Consider the following 19,795-nt stretch of genomic DNA (forward strand, 5'->3'; position numbering starts at 1 on the left):
TCTTTTTTAACCTTTGCCCACAAGTCCCTTGGTTATCTATAATTTTTCCCTGCAACATATTTTTAAATATTATTTATCCTATCCTTGGTTGCAAAATCTTAAAAGCTAAAATTCTCCTTGATCCCCACTCTTTATCACCCCATGTTTGTATGTCATATTCTCTTGCCACTGATTCTGTTAGGGCCAGAGGCCAGAACATGAGCTATTATCTCACAAATAAAAATAAGCCAAAGTGTTCAGATAGCCTGTCCTCAAATAATTCCAACTGGCAGTGAAACTCAAGGCACATCCCTTCTGATAGTTGATCAGCATAGTTTGCCAAGATTCTGAGGATATGGGCCAAGGGAAACAGTAGTACACTGTTGATGGGAATGTAAATTAGTACAGCAAAACGGAAAACAGTATGAGGGTTCTTAAAAAAACTAAAATAGATCTACCATATGATCCTGCAATCCTACTATTGGTTGTATGTCCAAAATTAAAAAAAAAAAAAATCAGCATATTACAGATAGATCTGCACTCTCGTGTTTCCTGTAGAAATGTTCACAATAGCCAAGGTGTGAAAGCAGCTTTTCACTTCCAACAACATGAATGAAGCTGGAGATCATTATGTTAAGTAAAATAACCCAGGCACAGGAAGACAAATGTTGCATATTCTCACTTATCAAACATCAAAACAAATGAACTCATGGGAATAGAGAGTAGGAGGATGGTTACCAGAGGCTGGTAACGGTAGCGCAGGTGGGGGTAAGTGGGATAGCTAATGAGTACAAAATTGTCAGAAAGAATAAGGCTTAGTATTTGATAGCAAAACAAGGTGACTATAGTAAAAAATAATTTAATTGTACATTTTAAATAACAGGCTGAGCACAGTGGCTCCTGACTGTAGTCAACAGTAGTTAGGAAGGCCAAGGCAAATGAATTGCTTGAGGTCAGAAGTTTGAGACTAGCCTTTTCAATATTAAAAAAAACCCATCTCTACAAAAAATATGAAAATTAGATAGGCATGGTGCTGACTACCTGTACCCCCAGCTTCTCGGTAGGCTGAGGCGGGAGGATTGCTTGAGCTGGGGAGGTTGAGGCTGCAGTGAGCCAAGATTGCAGCACTGCACTCCAGTTTGGGCAACAAAGTGAGATCTTGTCTCAAAATAAACAAATGGTAAATAAAAATAAATAAAATAACTAAAAAATATAATTAGATTGTAACACAAGAAGATAAAAGGTAGAGAAGGTCTGATGGACAGCCTATTTACCTTGAAATAATTATTGCACATTGCATCCCTACATCAAAATATTTCATGTAAGCCATAAATATATGCAACTACTATGTACCCACAAAAAAGACTGGGAAATAGAAAAAAGAAAACCATTGCTATTGCGAATCTCTTATGAAGAACTCATACAGTTACATATCTCCCAATGTATTATTGCCTAATACTCCTGTCTCTTATCTAATCAACACTGCTTATCATACAGTCTCTCGGTGGAGGCAGAAGTAAAATCAGCTGTTCACTGGAGAACAGGCATCATCATAGGAGGAGGTATGCCTTGATACTTAGGTGCAAGGAAGAGCAGCAGAAACACCTTCTGCAGAGTTTCTAAGCATAGATCCTTGGCTTAGCAGGGAGCCACAGACTGAGAAATTGTAGAGAAGCGAATAAGGATGTACATAAAGAATTGTACAATGTAAAAATATTAACAAAAATATGGAAGACAGCTATAAAATATACAGATATATACTACATATCTATATATGTGCATATGAAGAAAAGAAACACAGGATGAGAAATAATATTAAGCAATATCTTCTATATCCCAAACACTGTACTTGGTAGGTGATGGATATTATTTTGTTTTAAACATTCAAAAAACCTGAGAGGTTGATTCAGTTGTTCTATTTTACGCAGAAGTAAATCCAAGAGGAGAGAAATGAAGCACCTTATCAAAGCCTTAAAGAAAACTAAACTCTTTGAGGCAGTATTCAAAATAAGGTATCTCTACCTCCATTTTTTTTCTGTTCTGTTACATTATGCTGCTTTGGTATTTCAAGACAAAAAGAGACAAAACAAAGATTTAAATGTACTTATAGTCAAGATCTATATGTGAGCATATATATTTGTCTCTTGTCATCCCTATTCCCTTGAAATAATGGGAAAAAAATTAAAATATGATAAAATATAACTAATTTATGCAAGGAATATGTGGATGTTTATGTTTCTATCTGATGTAGGAAACTTAATTTTTTCCAACATGGATTAAATTAGAAAATTACATTCATCCTTTAAAAATAGCAATATTTATCATAGGGAATGTATTTATTAGAAACACTACCTGGAGCCAAACTGGCTCAGTTAAAGTTATATCTCCTCCAATTATAAATTATATAGTCTTTTGTCAAATTTTTTAAACTCCTTGTCTTGTTTTCCATATGTGTAAATTGAGGTTGTTATGAGACTCAAATGAACTAACATTTGTGAAGATTTCAGAACAGTTTCTGATGTATAATAATTGTAAATTTATGTTTGCTAAATAAAAATAATTTAAAAGAGTAATTGTTTTTTCTCATTGACTTCTGTGAAGAAGGCAATATTAGAACCAGAATCTAATTATTGCTCTTTTGAATTCTTATCTACATGACGGTGAAAGGCTAAATAATGGCTCACAAAGATATCTAGGTCTTCATTCCTAGAATCTGTGAATGTTACTTATATGGTAAAACAGAAATTTATATGGGTAATTAGGTAAAATATTTTGAGATGGAGAGATTACCTGAATTATCTGAGTCAGCCCTAAGTGTGAACACAACTGTTCTCAGAAGAGGGAGGCTGAGAGAGATTTGAAGACTCAAGAATAAGAAGGAAGAGGAAAAATATTTGAAGTCAGAAAAGGCTATGAGATAATAAAAGTGGAGCAGGAAATGCTATATGATAAGGAGGAGTAAGCCAAGGAATGAGGACAGCCTATAGAAGCTATAGAAGAAAAATATATGGATTCTTCTATAGAAACTTTAGCAGCATCACAGCTCAGCTGACATTATGACTTTCGTATAGTGAATCCTATTTTGGATTTCTGGCCTCCACAACCATGAAAGAATAAATTTGTGTTGTATTAATCATTCTGTTTTGGTAATTTGTAACAGAAGCAATAGAAAACGAATTAAAATGACTGACTAAGGCATATAAGAGTGGAGGAAAATCTACATTACTGCTAAAAGGTGAACAGTTTCCACTCAATAATAATGATGAGACCTCTTTGAAGAAAGACATAGGACTGACATTTGACACACTTTTATAATAAAAGAAGAATATATCTAAAACTGAATTTGATAGCTCTTATTTTGTGTGATTCATGTCTGGAGATGAAAGCATGCCATGGTACAGTCAGAGCATATCACCTGGACTTCTCTTCAATGATATGGACAAATTAACACAATGTGGAGTCCAATAGTGTTAGTTTGTGAACCCAGAAATCATCCATGGCAAAAACCCCTATAATAAACAAAGAGCTTTGTGAGAGTAGCAGCAAGGCTGAGCTGAGAGTTGAATGTTGCTTCCTGACATGGTCTCGTTGGCAAAAAACAGAGGCACATGTGAAAGTTGCTACTGAGCATATTCTTTTTCCTAACTTTTTCTACATGTCTGCCAATGAACTAGATCTCCAAATTTAAAGTACATATTTCTAGCAAATATAATTTTTCCTTTTCCCCTCATTTGTAACTTTAGAATTTTGCAGAATCTCAGTCTATTTCACAACATACCCATTTCAAATCAACCTTACTGATAATAAAATAATATTTGGAATACCTAGACATTTATCTGTAAGAATGCAAAATTAAAGGAAAATCAATAGACCCAAGGAAATGTGTTGCAATTCAAAAGCTCCCCTGAAAAATTAGAACAACCTTTATCTGAAAGAGATATACTGTAAGAAACAAAAGAAAATCCAGACATCGAATCTATGAAGTTAGACCAAGCAGCCACAACAGAAGTATAATCCATGAGCATAAACATTGAAGGAAGATGAAAACTATTATTGTCAAAAAATAAAAGAAGTCATAGCTAAAGTCTTTTAGTAAGCCTCTTGAAGTAACGGTAGTGGTCTACTAATTATTTTTCTCTTATATTTCAAAACACAGATGAACAAACTTTAAATATTTTATCATCAATATTGAGTGAATGCATAAATATGATTTTTGATAGCACTGTAAGCATACACAGGAATTTCATTTTCTTGCTGCTTGGTGCCTTTTACCTCTATTTGAATGTTTCCAGTGTATTTAACAGTGCATTATAGACATTCACATTTAAAATGACATAAATTAATAGCTCCTGAAACAAACTAAACCAATAAAAAAGTACAAACTGACTATTTCACTGGAAAGTAATCATTTGGGAAAGCAGTTTGACAAATATGAGAAAAGTTTCCAGTTACTATAAAATTTATAGGACTCTATTGAGAAAAAACCACTTTGAATTCACTTTATGATCTACTCATATGTTGTTTTATGAACATGCAATCTGATTTTACAGTGGCCAAAACTTTTGCTCTTCTCGTGCTACCTGATTCTCATTCATAAAGTGTTTTGTTTCGAAAACCAGTTAGTTGTCACTCTATTTCACAAGCACCTCTTTGTAATGCTACCAGAGTATTTCCTCAACCAGTTTTCTACACAATATTGAACACAATAGTACCTTAAACCAAAGTTCCAGAAGTCCTGATGGCAGTGTCTTGCATTCTGATAATTATAGTCCTCAAAAGTAGAGAGATACTTCAAAAATAGTAGAATGAGAAGCTCTAGAGATCTTCACAAGCAAACAATTATCAGTTTTAAATAATGCTTCCTTTAAAGTGTCTAAAAATTTTTCTAAGGGTATACAACAAATCCATACGTGTTTACTTGAGAGAATCTCAATCTATTTAAAAAGTGTGAGATAAGATGGTATTTGAGATGAACAATACCCCTAGTTCAGTGCAAGGGAAGCTCTACTACTGGTAGGTGTAGGTTAGAATAAAGGACTCCTTCTATATCCATATCTCAGTCTAGGGCTCCATTGGAGGGGGAGGATATCAGCATTTCTTATTCCCCCAAACTTCATGTTGCCAACTTCATGTTGCAGAAGCTCTCTTCCAGAAAAGATGGTCTATAAGTAACTATACTGAAAAAGAATAAGTATCTCAAATCAGCAACCTAATTTTCCATCTTAATTTATTGTAAAAGGAAGAGGAAAGTAAGCCCAACACAAATATTTTAAAAAGTTGTTTCCTTGGAAAGATCAAGAAAGGTAACAAAACTTTAGCTAGTATGACCACAATAAGGAGAGAAAAAAATCCAATTGCAAAAATCAGAGGTAAAAGAGAGGAGTTTATTAAAATATTTACAGAAATAAAAGGAATTATGAAGAAATACAATACTAGGAAAAATGTATGTCAACATATTAGACAACTTTGATAAAATGAACAAATTCCTAGAAAGGCACAAATTGCCAAATTGACTCAAGATAATATAGAAAATCTGAATAAACATATAGCAAGTAAAGAGATTCAGTTAGCAATCAAACTATACCCACAAGTAAAGGCCCAATCCACATATCTTTTCTTCTCAATTCTATGAAAACTTTAAAGAATACTTACTATCAAATTTTCACTATACCCTCCAATAATTAAAAGATAAATGAACATGTATGATTCATTTTAGAAGGCCAGTATTACCTGGAGACTAAGACAAGACAAAGAATCAAAAAGTAAAAATGAGAGAGAGAGAGAGAGAGAGAGAGAGAAAAGAATACTACAGACTATTTGGGGTCCTCACGTATTGATGCACTGCAGATGGAAATGTAAAATGTTAGATCCACTTTAGAAAACAGTCTGGCTGTTTCTCCAAAAAAAAAAAAAAAAAAGTTAAACATTGAATTACATTGACCAAGCAATTCCACTCCTAGATACCTATACAAGAGAAAAAATAGCATATAGTCAATGTTTTTCCCTGTCATGGAAAGATAATGTTTTAACATTCTTAATTACTCCCTAATTAATGTATAGGTAACAATTTCCAGTAATAATTTCAATAGCATTTGAGAACTAATTAAAATATTAAGTTTACCTGGAAAAAAAAATTCCTATCCATAGCCAGGAATAAATAAAAAGTTAAACAGTAGAAAATTTCTCTACAAAATATTGAAATAAGAGAGTTCTAATAAGTTACAATACAGTAGTATTCATCTAATTCATTAAGAAAATAATCAGAAAAAATATACATGATATATGCCATCATTCGATAATAATAACTGATGTACAAATTATAGCAGTATAAATGGTACTTTCTCACTGGGAAAATGACCACAAAAACACCTTTGAAGACTATATTCATTATTAGTGAAGATTGGAGGAAATAAACTTTTCATATACCAACTACTATAGGACAGACAATATGTTCATGTGTATAAAAAATCTTATATAATGAAGGCTGACAAGACTACCTTTGATGCCTTCACATTTTGCACACAGTAAAGAGGTGACTATATAAAGGACATAAGAGCTACTGAATTCTCAGGTAAAGGCTCTTTAGAACGATTCAGCCTTTGGATATCCCTTTCTGTTTTGCTAATAATTGAAGGGATATCAGTGAAAAATGCAAATTGGCACACATACTTGCAAAATGCCTGACAAATATTTCTTCCTTGCTATTTTCTGCCTTTAGTTTCATTTTGCCATAAATGTTAAAACTTGCAAATTCCATAAAATAAAAATAACAATTGTGTCAGTAATTACTTTGTTTTCCAGTCCTGTTTAATAATGCTATTAAGCAAACACTGAAATAATTGAAGGAACAAAATGATCAACATGTCTCTGAATTTAATCAGGTGTTTCTAATTGCCATCAATTACAATATGACATTTCATTCTTCTTCTAACCTAAATAAATCCATCTTTATTCTCATCAAAAGAGTACATTCTTCCAAACTTTTTGACTTTCATCAGAAAGAAAATGTGAAGTAAAGAAAAATCTGTAAGATCACAGTAAGTTAGCCATACTAAAATTCACTACAATTAGATTTGCATAAGAATATATTTATATAAAGATGTGCTTGTTTCTTTATAATCATCTATCAATTTTGAACAAAATATCAATTTCTTAGAAATAGGGCTCAAAACATATTTTCGTTGTTAAAAAAAACACCTATTTTACATGACCACAAACTTCTTAAACAAGAGTAGACAAATGTAATCAACATCTTGAGAGATGATGAAGTAAAAACGTGCATCTATAGTTATTGCACTATTGTCTGTACTTCTTTGATAGTAGTAATCCAAAATCTTTTGAATATTAAAAACATATTTTTGTTACTGAATGTATTTAAGTATTTCAACTTGAAACTGCATACTTTGTTTCAATTAAGTTCTCCTAGCCAAAATATCATCTTTTAAAGCAGACAGGATACAGTATCTGCTTATCTCTGAGTAGGGGGTTTCAGTTCTCTGATGGCCTCAGAATTATTTAAATAAGCCAATCAGATTTTCCTACTGGAAATAGAAAACAACCCACCTCTTGATCCTAGGAAGCCTGCTTCCCACAGCCCCTGGTTGTTTGCTTTGTTCCCGAGTGCAAACCCCATTCCCATGTGGCCTGTAATTCCATATTCTTCCAGGATTTGAGTATATGTGACCAATAAACTACTGTGGATATCATTTATTTAGTATCAGGTGTTGTGTGTTCAGCTGTCCCAATAACCCTGGGGAGAAAATTCCTTTCTCACAAATGGAGTGAATAAAAACAAAATAATGAATATGATTCATAAGAAATGTTAAGGATAGTCGATAGTAGTTAGTATATCAGACCAACTTATATACATATGTTAAGTATTGACATTGGGTAAGCAAGTGATTTATGAAACATAGTCAAAATTCAGAATACAGGCATGCTTCCTTTTATTGTGCTTCATTTTCTTGTCTTTCACAGATAATATGTTTTTTACAAATTGAACATTTGTGTCAATCTTGCATCCAGCAATCAATCAGTGCCTTTTTACCAACAGAATGTGCTGACTTCATATTTCTGTGCAATATTTTAGAAATTCTTGTAATTTACAATTTTATTGTTACATATTATGATGATCTTAGATCATTGATTCAAAGCAATTAATATAGAAATTGTTTTGATGTACCACAAACTATGCCCATATAAAATAGCAAAGTTAATCAATGAATGTGGTGTGTGTTTTGACTGCTCAACCCACACATTGTGCCCCTATCTCTCTTCGTCTCTGCAGGCCTGAGACAAAACAATGTTGAAAGTAGGCCAACTGAGAGCCCTATAATGACATCTAAGTGTTTCAGTGAAAGAAAGAATCATGTCTCTCACTTTAAATCAAAAGCTGGGAATAATTAACCTTAGTGAGGAAGTCATGTTGAAAGCCAAGATAGAGCCCTTGCACCAGTTAGCCCAGTTGTGACTTCAAAGGAAAAGTCCTTGGAGGAAATCATAAACGCTACTCAAGTGAACACATGGATTATAAGAAAGCAAAACAACCTTTTTGCTGATATGGAGAAAGTTTGAGTGGTCTGAATAAAAGATCAAAAACTAGCCACAACATTCCCTTAAGCCAAAGCCTAATTCAGAGCCATCTAGGGATTTTACAGTTAGAAGGGAGAAGCTGCTGCCTAGCTTCAAAACTTAAAAGGACAGGCCCACTGTCTTGTTAGGGGCTAATGAAGTTGGTGACTTTAAGTTGAAACCAATGCTCATTTACCATTCTGAAAATTCTAGGGCTCATGAGAATTAATGCTAAATCTATTCTGTCTGTGCTATATACATGGAACAATAAAGCCTGGATGACATCTGCTCACAGCATGGTAGACTGAATATTTTAAGCCCACTGTTGAGATCTACTGCTCAGAAAAAAATGATTAATTTCAAAATATTACTGCTTATTAACTATGCATTTGATCACCCTCTTGTGGAAATATGTAAGAAAATGAGCGTTTTTTTCATGCCTGCTAACAAAACACCCATTCTGTAGCCCACATAACAAGGAATAATTTCTACTTGCAAGTCTCATTATTTAAGAAACACATCTGTAAGTCTATACATGCCATATCTAGAAATTCCTCTGATGGGTCTGGGAAAAGTAAATTAAAAACTTTCTGGAAAGGATTCACTATGTTAAATGCCATTAAAATTTTTGTGATCCATTGGAGGTCAAAATATCAACATTAACAAAGTTTAATGAAGTTAATTCCATCCCTTATGTATGACTTTTATGTGTTCAATATTTTGGTGGAGGAAGCAACTGCAGATGTTGTAGAAATAGCAAGATAACTAGATTTATAAGTTGAGCCTGAATATATGGCTGAAAGGCAGAAACCTTATAATAAATCTTGAAAGTATGAAGAATGCCTCTTAAGAATGAGTGAAGAACATGGTTTCCTAAAATGGAATCTATTGGTGAAAATGCTGTGAACATTGTTAAAATGTCAACAAAATATTTTGAATATTACATAAACTTAGTTGCTAAAGCAGTAGCAGGGTTTAAGAGGACTGACTCCAATTTTAAAGTTTTACTGTGGGTGAAATGCTGTAAAACAGCATTGCATGTTATAGAAAAACCTTTCATTCAAGGCAGAGTCTATCAATGTGACAAACATCATCATATTATTTTAATAAATTGCCAGAACCACCCAAACCTTCAGCAACTATCACCCAGATCAGGTAGCAAACATCAATGTCAAGGCCAGGTCTTCCCTTAGCAACAAGATAATGGCTCACTGGAGACTCAGATGATTGTTAGTGTTTTATCAGCAATAAAGTGTTTTTAGTTAAGATATATACATGATTTAGACAATGCTATTGTACACTTAATAAGCTGCAGTATAATATAGCCATAACTTTTATATGCACTGAAGAATCAAAAAAACAACGGTAACTTTTTTATTGTGATATTTGCTTTATTTAGGCGGTCTGATATGAAACTGGCAGTATGTCCAAGATATGCCTGCATTTAATTTGTTATGTGAGCTTTTGTTGTCCAAGACTTCTGGGATAACTTGCTTGGTAGTAAACCTGGATGCCGCCATTACATCAATGTAATTTCCTTCATGGCACTTTTTCTGACACTTCTTATTTCTCGATTGTCTATCCTATTTTAAAAAGGAAGGTGTGATACCTCTTGCCATTTTTTTACTATGGTGCCTTCTCCCAAAGTTATTAAAAACTACCAGAGTACCAAATGAAGGAATGATTTGAAATATTGGTGGTAGTGTTGAGAAACTGAATGAGTGAAAACACTGACGAAGCTAGGTGGTTTTCATTTCTTTTTTAAAGCAAAACTGAAAGAGGCACATTGAAGTTTTCAGCTGACAAATTGTTTTTATATTACTCAGAAAATGTTTTTAAATAGTTGTGTTACAACTTTTCTCAGGATGTGTCTATAGTAGCAAACAAAATGGCACAAAGGAATATTTGCAGAATGCAGTTTTGCTCAGAGCTCAAAAAATGATATTCATTTAATAAGGGATTTTTTCACAAATAAATGCATTACTTAAAAATGCTCTATTCATCTCAATAACATGCATTTCCTTTCCATGTTTAATTGTAATTTATCAATTTTGTAGTTTAATTTTGTTGTTTTGATCAATGCTGTACCAAGAAGTATAATGACAACTTAGTACATGTGCGATTTTTAAAAGTTAAAATTTAGAGTCATAGGATACTAAGAAATTTCCAATGAATATGACTTTTAAACATAAAATATATATAGTTAGGATACAACTCTGTTATTAATTAAATGGTAGCACACATTCAAGGAGAAAAAAGTAAAGATATCCATTTTTTAAATAAGCAAGATCTTGGTTATATTGAAATAAACCTGGTGCCTAGAATTTACTGAATACGTTGGAAAGAGCAGTGAAACTATTTTGTTACTAATAAAGTAACAATGAATGAAGGTTGGAAGTGTGACTCCTCTCATCAAGACAGCTAACAACCTAGTAACATAATTTTTGGTTTATGTTCTGGCAATTTTAAGCTCTGCTGATTCAAAGGTTTCAGTTTCCATGAAGTGATATTTCTACCAGTGTACACAACAACAGTTTTATTCATTTGGAGAGTAAGACTTCCTCGTGGACATTTTTGGTCCTTATGACACTCAATTGACAGATGGGGAAGGAGCTAAATTCCTGAGTGAGGTGATTAATACAAGTTACTCATATTTCTTAGTACTTCTATGTGCAATAGTAAAATTTCATAAAATGGCTAGGGTGGCTCATTATGAACCTTGATCACCTGAATGGTTGGTTAAAAGTAAAGGGAACATAGAATAGGTAGGGGAGAAAGAGTTATAAATATCAACTATAGTCTCATGACTGTTAGAGAAACAAGAAATAAAGTAGGTTTGCATATGAGTTTTGATGCTTATAGAAATATTTTCTTTCCTCAGTTCCCCTATTATTTTGTTTAGGATATACTTTTAGTGATTAATTTTATAATGTAAAACTTAGAATAAATAATATACCTGTGGAATAAGTACTGAATTAGAAAAAGAATTAACATCTAATACTGAGGTTTTGAGTCTTCATTTTTGGCAGGAGAATGTGACCATTTTTGTTTTCAAAAAGAATTGCTATAGAAGAAAGCACAATGCTCTTGTTATTTTTTGTTGCATAGAACTTTAAATATGAGAAGATGATAAGAATGAATTCTAAGCAGCCAAATGGGTGGACAGTGTTAGGCATTTCGATTTGCTTTATTTCCATCCTTTTCATTGCCTCTCCTTCTATTGCAGCGTGTTGGACACTTACAAACTAATTTCCTGACATTCTTGCCAGGTAGCTTTTATTCAGGATGTGTCTATTGAAGTCACAGAAGGAGAATGAAAGGTAGAAGAAAGAAACATTTCTTTTTCTTTCTTAGGTTTCTTGTAATTCCTTGGAGAATGTCACAAGCAGGATGGATAACCTGCTTGTTGTCCAGGTTCTACTTGACATTAAAGTTTCAGGGGACATTATCGCAGCTGATGCCCCACCAGTCTTGGCAGTATAAGGCTGGTAAGCATTGGCTTCCATGGCAGCCTCAACAACAATGGGTGACTCCAGACTCTCTGTATCTATCAGGGTCAGCATGAAATAAGTTATTTAATATATTTCATTTCTACTTGGCAGAATTACATGACTGATGTAAACTGTTTATTTTAAAATGTCAATATTTTAAATATGTCTTTCTCACTTTTTAAAAGTATAAAATAAATTTTTGTGGCAGTGTAAAAATATGCAAACACTTTTAAAGGTTATATAGGAAAAAATTAAGACAACACTTCTGCAAGATCTAGGCTGCCTCATAGTCACATCTTTATTCCACAGGAAAGGCAAAAACAGGAAGCCAAGGGCAACTAAATTGCTTTTAAGTACATGAGTCAGAAATTACAGATTGTTTTCACTATTTTTTCATTCATGGCAATCAACTGACCTGGTCATAAATAATCAAGATTGAGAGCAGGACACTTAATAGTGTACTCAAATAAAATTACTGACTTTATAAAAAGAAAAGAAGGTTTTTATTGAAAAATAGCAGTCACTGCCTACAATATGTTCAAAAGACAAAACTACAGTCTTTAATTTACATCTAAAATACCTAATAAAGTTTCTGTTTTCTGGCTTTCAAAGTCTTCTTAGCCTGTAGAGCTAATTGCCCATGACCTAGAATTTCCCATTCTAGAAATATACATTCATTAAACAAATATTTATACCACTTTTACTATGTTCCCAGCATATTTGGGGGTGGTAAAATATAGTTAAGAAAAAAATGATTCCTACCCTCACAGATTTCATATTCTACTGAAATAATATGTAACTATATATTATATATTATAGTATAATAAATAATAGAACACAGATAAAGATAGTACAAAATAATGAAAAGTGTTAATGAGAATAAAAACAGCACCTTGTCTAAAGGTTTCAGGCCTAAGACAAATTGCAAATAGGGGCCCTGCATGATTTTTACATATTAATTATGTATTCTTCAGATGTGTCCTTTGAATAGTCACAAATTTAGAGTGTACAATGGTACATATTATTTCTTCTAAAACTAGAAATAAAGATAGACAAAATTCTCTGATAACAGAATACAAAAAATCTTACAACCCAAATTTAGAAGAAGAATTTAAAAATATTGGCCCACACTCAAAACTGGCTAGTCATATGCAGAAAGCTGAATCTGGACCCTTTCCTTACACCTTATACAAAAATTAACTCCAGTTGGATTAAAGATTTAAACATAAGACCTAACACCATAAAAACCCTAGAAGAAAACCTAGGCAATACCATTTAGGACATAGGCATGGGCAAGGACTTCGTGACTAAAACACCAAAGCAATGACAACAAAAGCCAAACTAGACAAATGGGATCTAATCAAACTTAAGAGCTTCTGCACAGCAAAAGAAACTATCATTAGAGTGAATCGACAACAAACAGAATGGGAAAGTTTTTTTGCAATCTACCTATCTGACAAAGGACTAATATCCAGAATCTACAAATAACTTAAACAAATTTACAAAAAAAAAAAAAAAAAAAAAAAAAACTATCAAAAAGTGGGCGAATGATATGAACAAACAGTTCTCAAAAGAAGACTTTTATGTAGCCAGCAAACATATGAAAAAAAGCTCATCATCACTGGTCATTAGAGAAATGCAAATCAAAACCACATTGAGATACCATCTCATGCCAGCTAGAACGTCAATCATTAAAAAATCAGGAGACAACAGATGCTGGAGAGGGTGTGGAGAAATAGGAACGCTTTTACCCTGTTGATGGGAGTGTAAATTGGTTAAATCATTGTGGAAGACAGTTTGGCAATTCTTCAAAGATCTAGATCTAGAAATACCATTTGACCCAGCAATCCCATTACTGGGTATATACCCAAAGAATTATAAATCATTCTACTATAAGGACACATGCAAATGTATGTTTATTGTGGCACTGTTCACAATAGCAAAGACTTGGAACCAACCCAAATGCTCATCAATGATAGACTGGATAAAGAAAATGTGGCCCATATACACCATGAAATACTATGCAGCCTTACAAAAGGATGAGTTCATGTCCTTTGCAGGAACATGGATAAAGCTGGAAACCATCATTCTCAGCAAACTGACACAAGAACAGAAAACCAAACACTGCATGTTCTCACTCATAACTAGGTGTTAAACAATGAAAACACGTGGATACAGGGAGGGGAACATCATACATCGGGGCCTGTCGGGGGTGGGGGGCTGGGGAGAGATAGCAAGGGTGGAGGGATAAAGTAGGGGATAGCATTAGGAGAAATACCTAATGTAGATGACAGGTTGATGGATGCAGCAAACCACCATGGCATATGCATACCTATGTAAAAAACCTGCACATTCTGCACGTTTACCCCAGAACTTAAAGTACAATGAATTAAAAAAAAAAGAATTAAAAATAAATTATTAGGTAAAATAGGCAATAAATGAAAATTTAAAAATTCATACAAATAAATAATAATCAAAACAGTATTAGAGCCTATTGAGGACAGCGAAAGGAATGATCAGAGAAAAATCAATAAATATGTATATGAGTTAAAAAAACATATTTGAAATAGCATCTAAGAAAAAAATTTAAAAAGCAGAAGGAAAGTATTAATAAAAAGCAGAAATGAATTAGAATAAATAATAGAACCTATAAATTCTAAATTATGATTATTTGACTAAAAAGTAAGCAAATCTTTTTTAGGTTTTTGTTTTTTATTTTGTTTTTAATTAGCACATAATATTTGTATCTGTATATATATATATGTATATATGTGTATATATTCATATATATGTATATGTATATATATTCATATATATATGTGTGTATATATATATATATATATGAAACAATGTGATGGTTTGATCCATACATACAGTGTGTAGTAATCAAATCAGAGTATTTAGCACATTTACCACCTCATATGCATATCCTTTCATTGTTACTAAAACATTCATTTTTCTAACTATTTTGAAATATTTAATACACGATTGTTAACCATAGTCAACCTACCAAGCAATAGAATATCTAAACTTATAGAAATGTAAAATGTACTGGAAAGTCTCAGCAATAGAATCAAAGAAGCAGAAAAAAGAACTTCAGAGCTTGAAGGTAAGATTTTTTAAATAACCCAGTCCAAGAAAAACACAGAAAAAATAATTTTAAAAAATTAATAAAGCCTCCAAGATGTTTGGGATTATTTTAAATGAACAAACCTAATAAAAATTGGCATTCCTGATGAAGAAGAGAAATTTAAAAGTTTGAAAAATATATTTGGAGGAATAATTGAGGAAGAATTATCTGGCCTTGCTAGAGATCTAGACACACAAATATGAGGAGCTTAAAAAACAGCTGGAAAATTTATCACGAAAAGATTATTACTTTGGCACTAGTCATTGGGTTATTTAAAATCAGTCAAGATTAAGGAAAGATTATTAAAAGGTATAAGGCAAAAAAACAAGGTAGTCTATAAAGGAAAACCTATCAGATTAACAGAAAATTTATCAGCAGAAACCCTACAAGCTGTAAGGAATTGGTGCCCTATCATCAGCCTTTTTAAACAAAACAATTACCAGCCAAGAATTTCGTATTCCGTGAAACTAAGCTTTATAAATGAAGGCAAGATACAATCTTTTTCACATAAACAAATGCTAATTGAATTTGCCACTACCAAGCCAGCACTAACATGAACTGCTAAGAGGAGCTCTAACTCCTGAAAGAAATCCTGGAAATACATCAAAATAGAAACTCTGTAAAGTATAAATCTCATAGGACCTATAAAACAACAATACAAAAGTAATTTTTTAAAAAGATAGGCAGCAAATAGCACAATGAATAGAAGATAATCTCACATCTCTCTACAAACATTGCATGAAAATGGCCTAAATGTTGCAGTTAAAAGACACAGAATCACAGAATGGATAAGAATTAACCAACCAACTGTCTGCTCCCTTCAAGGGACTCACCTAACACATAAAGACTCACATAAACTTAAGATAAAGAGGTGGAATCATACATTGCTTGCAAATGGATACCAAAAGAGAGCAGGAATAGCTATTCTTATGACAAAAAAAAAAAAGAAAAAGAAAAACTTTAAAGCAACAGCAGTTAAAAAAGACAAAGAGGGACATTATATAAAGACAAATGGCCTTGTTCAACATGAAAGTATCACAATCCTAAATGTATGCACCAATGCTGGAGCTTCCTAATTTATAAAGCAATTCCTACCAGACCTAAGCAATGAGATGGACAGAAACACAATAGTATTGGGGGAGTTCAATACTCCACTGGCAGCACTAGATAGGCCATCTTAACAGAAAGTCAACAAATCAACAATGAATTTAAACTATACCCTAGAGCAAATGGACTTAACAGATATTTACTGATCGTTCTTTGAAACAACCACAGAATACACATTCTATTCATCAATGCATGAAACATTCTCCAAGATAGACCATATATAGGCCACAAAACAAGTCTCAATAAAATTAAGAAAATTAAAATTATATCAAGTACTCTCTCTGGCCACAGTGTAAAGAATTGGAAATTAACTGTAAAAGGAACCTTCAAAAGCCTGCATATACATGGAAATTAAATAACCTGCTCATGAACGATGACTGACTCAACAATGAAATCAAGATGAAAATTTTAAAATTATTTGAACTGAACAATAATAGTGACAGAACCTATCAAAACCTCTGGAATACATCAGAGGTGGTACTAAGAGGAAAGTTCATATCCCTAAACACCTACATCAAAAAGTCTGAAAGAGCACAAATAGACAATCTACGGTCACACCTCAAGAAGCTAGAGAAACCTAAACAAACCAAACTCAAACCCAGCAGGAAAAAAAATAACCAAGATCAGAGCACAACTAAATCAAATTGAAACAACAACAAATAAAACAACACAAAAAAAGATAAATGAAACAAAAAGCTGGTTATTTCCAAAGATACATAAAATTGATATGCCATTAGCAAGATTTACCAAGAAAAAAAGAGAAGATCCAAATGCTCTCAATTAAAAATGAAATAGGTGATATCACAACCAACACCAAAAAAATACAAAAGATCATTCAAGGCTAATATGAACACCTTTATGCACATAAACCAGAAAACACAGAGAAGATGGATGAATTACTGGAAACATAAAACCTTCCTAGCTTAAATCAGGAAGAATTAGAAACCCAAAACCAACCAATAACAAGCAGAGATTAAAATGTAATAAAAAATTACCAACAAAAAATGTTTACTACCAGACAGTTTCGAGGCTGAATTCTATCAGATATTCAAAATATTAGTACTAATATTATTGACACTATTTTACAAGATAGAGAAAGAGGGAATGCTCCCTAAATCATTCTAGGAAGCCAGCATCACCATAATGCCAAAACCAGGGAAAAAATATAAGAAAAAAAAAAAACAAAAAAAAACTTCAGACCAATATTCCTGATGAATATAGATGCAAAATTTCTTAACAACATACTAGCTAACCAAATCCAACAACATATCAAAAAAGTAATCCACCATGATCCAGTGGGTTTCATGCCAGGGATTCAAGGATGGTTTAACACACATAATTCAATATGTGATATATCATATAAAAATATTTAAAAACAAAAATTATGCAATCATCTCAATAGACACAGAAAAAGCATTTGACAAAATCCAGCATCCCCTTATGATTAAAACCCTCAGCAAAATTGATATATAAAGGATATATGTTAATGTAATAAAATCCATCTATGACAAACCCATGGCCAACGTAATACCAAACAGAGAAATGTTGAAAGCATTCTCTCTTAGAACTGCAAAAAGACAAGAATGCCCACTATCACCACTTCTATTCAACATAGTACTGAAAGTCCTAGCTAGAGCAATGAGACAAGATAAAGAAATAAGAAACATCCGAATTGGTAAAGAGGAAGTCAAACTGTCACTGCTTGCTAATGATATGGTTGTATACCTAGAAAACCCTATAGACTCCTCCAAAAAGTTCCTAGGATTGATAAATGAATTCAGCAAATTTTATAGATGCAAAATTAGTGTACACAAATCAGTAGCTCTTCTATACCCTACCAGAGACTAAGTTGAAAATCAAATCAGGAACTCAACTCCTTTCACAATAGCTGCAAAAAAACAAAACAAAACAAACAAAAAAAACTTAATAATATACCTAACCAGGGAGGTGAAAGACCTCTACAAGGAAAACTACAAAACATTGCTGAAAGAAATCATAGACAACACAAATAAATAAAAACACAGCCCTTACTCATGGATAGGTAGAATCAATATTGTAAAAATGACCATAGTTCCAAAAGCAAGCTACAAATTCTATGCAGTTTTTATCAGAATGCCACCATAATTCTTCACAGAATTAGAAAAGCAATCCTAAAATTCATATGGAACCAAAAAAGGGCTCCTGTAGCCAAAGCAAGACGAAGCAAAAAGAATAATATGGAGGCATCACAATATCTGATTTTATACTGTACTATAAGAACATAGTCATCAAAACAGCATGGTACTGGTATAAAAATGAGAATGTAGACCAATGGAACAGAATAGAGAACCCAGAAATAAACCCAAATAAAATGGTGCTGGGATAATTGGCAAACCACATGTAGAAGAATAAAACTAGATCCTCATATCCCACCTTATACAAAAATCAAATCAATATGGATCAATGACTTTAAGACACGAAACTCAAAATTCTAGAAAATAACATCAGAAAAACCCTTCTAGATGTTGACTTAGGAAAGGATTTTATGACTAGGAACCCAAAGCAAATAAAATAAGAACAATGATAAATAGCTGGGACTTAATTAAACTAAAAGTTTCTGCACAGAAAAAGAAACAATAAGCAGAAAAAACAGAAAACCCAGAATGAGAGAAAATCTTCAAAATTTATATATCCGACAAAGAGCTAATATCCATAATCTACAAGATACTCAAACAAATTAGCAAGAAAAAAAATCCATCAAAAAGTCGACTAAGGACATGAATAGACAGTTCTCAAAAGATTTACAAATGGCCAGCAAACATATGAAAAAAATGCTCAACATTAATAATGATCAGGAAAATGGAATTCAAAATCACAAGGAGATACCATCTTACTCCTGTAAGAATGGCCATGATCAAAAAATAAAAAATTATAATAGATGTTGGTATGGATGTGGTGAAAAGGGAGCACTTCTACACTGCTGGTGGGAATACACACTAGTACAATCACTGTGGACAACAGTGGAGAGATTCCTAAAATAACTAAAAGTAGAACTACCATTTGATCTAACAATCCTACTACTGGGTATCTACCCAGAGGAAAAGTTATTATACAAGACATACTTGCATACACGTGTTTGTAGCAGCACATTTCACAATTGAAAAAAAAAAAATGGAACCAGCCCAAATGCCCATCAATCAATGAGTGGATAAAGAAATTTTGAGATATATGTGATATGATGTGATATATTTGAGATATATATGATATGATGGAATATCATTCAGCCATAAGCAAAAACAAAATAGTAGCATTCACAGCAACCTGGATGGAATTCGAGACCATTATTCCCAGTGAAGTAAATCAGGAATGGAAAACCAAATATTGTATGTTCTCATTCATAAGTAGGAGCTAAGGTATGAGGACACAAAGGCATAAGAATGATACAATGGACTTTGGGGGCTTGAGGAAAAGGGTGGGATGGGGTTGAGGAATAAAAGACTACAAACTGGGTACAGTGTATACTGCTTTGGTGATGGGT

This window comes from Sapajus apella, unplaced genomic scaffold (genome assembly GCF_009761245.1).
Source record: "Sapajus apella isolate SASKATOON/1434 unplaced genomic scaffold, GSC_monkey_1.0 scaffold93, whole genome shotgun sequence".
Taxonomy (NCBI): domain Eukaryota; kingdom Metazoa; phylum Chordata; class Mammalia; order Primates; family Cebidae; genus Sapajus; species Sapajus apella.